A 3,261-nucleotide genomic window follows, 5' to 3' on the forward strand; every position below is an offset into this window, starting at 1 on the left:
AACCTCAGAGAGACGTAGTTTAGAGGCCTACTGGGGATAAATTACAGTCATTCGGCATGGTACACATTGTCTTACAGAAATCTTGAGAGAAGAATTGACAAAATATACTTGTTCGTCAATCCCCAGGAGTCAATCACAGAATCATTTGAATCCACCGCTACTTCCGATGCTGCTTTCCGATGCGCACTCACAGAATGCCTTTTTGGGCCATGGGAGTTGACCAAAGAGTCTGTGTAGTGTGCGTCCAGCGCGCGAGCTACACACCAGCCAGCCAGCCAGGGCTGCCCAGCTCAGGGGGGTGTTTCATAAAGCTGCTCGTAAAGTTACGAACAACTTACGAGCAACTGGTGATCAGTTCTTGTGCTGAATTATGGAAATTCTGATAAGTATAGCACATCAGAACTGATCACCAGTCGCTCGTAAGTCTTTCGTAACTTTACGAACAGCTTTATGAAACAGGGCCCAGGGCCATAGTGCTTTCTTTGCGTCATCAGTGGTAAACAGAAACTGGCAAGCAAGCACATTCATCGCACCTCACGCCTGAACTGCAAAGGACATTAAAAAAATATATATATATAGATGATATATAAATGAATGAAATAAAGTACAAAATAAAAAAAAAAAATCCGCACAGCAGCAGCAACAACAAAACAACATCAACAACAGCATCATCACCACAATAAAACCAACAAAAATAAAACTAAACTAAAACTAAAACAAAACAAAACAAAACAAAATACAATAAACCCCAAACAATCAAAGTGAAAGGGGGAGGGGAGGTTATTTCAGCATTGATCCCCATCAGCTGATGAGCTAATTTGTTTTAGTTGGTTTCTTCCGAGCTAGATTCATCTGGCAAGTTTTTTTTTTTTCTTTTCTTTTTGAACTTTTTTAAGTGACTGAGAGAAGAAAAACAAGCGGATGCCTATTTCTGCATCACACATCACACATCCTGACTTAAGCACCATATAAGAAGGTGAACCATCCCCCTCAGTCCCGCAGGCTGATAAAGTTAGGATTCACAAGTTTGATCCGTCAATTACTAACTCGATCTTGGTGAATTCTCTTACTTTATTGTATATTTCACATTTACTTACCCCCTCTGTATGAAATATGCTGCACGTGTGTAAAATCTGAAATATATAGCCATTTTCCTACAGGCTTATAACTGCTTTCGCAAATTGAGTCCACTGCTGGCACTGTTTTCACTTCATTTCACTTCAACATATCTCAAGGAAAATACATCAGATAGGCTATAACGAAATAATGCATGATTGGATGCATAAAATATTACAAACGTGGGATTACAGAACGTGGCGATCAATCTATTGAAATTTGAATCTAAATAACAAATGTAATTGATTGAATTCGGATGCCGTTTAAGTCAGCAGATAGTTCGACTGGGCGATAAGTATAAACATAATATAGTTTTTAGTGCGGAAATATGACCTTTTTTTTAACAAAACCAAGGACTGTATATGTGACTATATACATCCTTGAAATATTTATAGACTTGGGCCCTGTCTCACTAACATAGTAACTATCACCGAGCAAAACGATCAGAACCCGAAGTTGGGACAGATTCAAGTCAAGAGTCGGGAAAGGTGCATTTATAGGCCTAATAGACATTCAAGGTCGGCATCATAGAACTACATCCTATATGCCTATAATGTGGCAAGGTGTGCATAAAATTGTTTTGTTCCCAAATGGCTTAGTGGCTGATGGCTGATTGATTACAAAATTGCTCCTAAACGATGATCAGTTGAATGAGAACTTTAGTCAAGTGGAATAGGTCCCTGTTCAGTGTCATTATTTAGCGTCTTTCCAGTTCATTTAGCAATGTCATTAATTCCATAGTTTACATACGCCTACCAGATGAACTGAGCATCAGAAACAGAACCAAAGAATCGTAAAACTATTATATACACAGTTCTATAAACGATATTGAAAGTCGCAAGTACGTCTCCTTCATGCAATGTCGCACATTCGCATCGGACAGAACAATTTTCATGGATGACACTTGACAAATCTAGTATATACTCAGCATATTTGTTATAAATGCGGCACCGCCCCTTTTATTTTTTGTTAGAACAAAAGAAATAAAAAGAAAAATTTTTGTAAAGGCGCCCCTTCCGCCATTACATAGTGTATATCTAGGCCATACGTTTGATAATCACCGGGGGGAAACAAGGATGGTGAAACATCCATTGTCAAGATCTCAATAATTTCTGAGTTCATGGGAAGAAATTGGTGATAGCATTGAGAGTCTTCGTGAAAAAAAAAAGCACACAAGAATTTGCAAAATATCCTATAGGTGAATTACGTTTTAATTCTGCTGGTTTACTGCAAGACTTTGTGATATGAAAATGAGATGATTTCAGAGGTTTTTTTGGGGGGGGGGGGGGGGGGTACTGCGGGACTGGAAATTCATGGGTGTTTTGCATTTCAGAGCAAGTAGGACGTACACTGAGTAATTGGCTTTGATCTAGGAACTTTACCCACTCAATATGTAGTATAGACCTTACTTGTTCATAAAATTGAATTATTATGAATAAAAAGGTTATGTTCCCTTATTGTCTAAATCAGTTTTTGTGACCACGTAATAAGATACGAGTATTTTGGAATTTTAAAACTATGCTCTTATCAAAATGATGCTTCCTCAGCCGAAAATATAATGCTAAGATATTCCTCTACAGGTGATAACTCGTTTGCTGGCTGCTGTCATGGTAACTTTTTAGTCATTACATTTTTATTGGTACCGGTAACATACACGCACGTCGATTAGGAGATGACCCCGGAGATGGACTCGTGATCTCTTTCACCCCCCCCCCCCCCCCCCCCCCCTTTTCAGGAACGGAGGAATGCTTTTGACCAAAGAGTATCTAGAACCTAGCTTCTATACTCTGCTTTTGACCAACCTGTAAAGAGACAGGTAAATAGGCGATCAACAACTTTGTAAACACCGGCATCCGCGGCTTGAAAGTTATTTTACTCAACGTTGATAAAGATGTAGCGCTACAGGTACTTTGCGCGCGCTACGGATGGACACGACGTGTGTGAGTTCGTGGCATTGAGCTGAATGTGTATTGTGTATGTGTGTGTGTAAATTGTGTGTACGTGTGGTGGCGTGTGTACGTTGTACCAGGGAGGTGTTCACCTCCCTGGTTGTCCTAGTATGTTGATGTTGACGTTTAGGCCATTGTCTGGTACACGCATGGGCAACGAAACCGTTGCAACGCGTTGGTGTTGTGCTCGGTGGGG

The sequence above is a fragment of the Diadema antillarum genome, unplaced genomic scaffold, assembly GCF_040938485.1.
Source record: "Diadema antillarum isolate AM-2024a unplaced genomic scaffold, OU_Dant_1.0 seq00001941_RagTag, whole genome shotgun sequence".
Lineage (NCBI taxonomy): Eukaryota > Metazoa > Echinodermata > Echinoidea > Diadematoida > Diadematidae > Diadema > Diadema antillarum.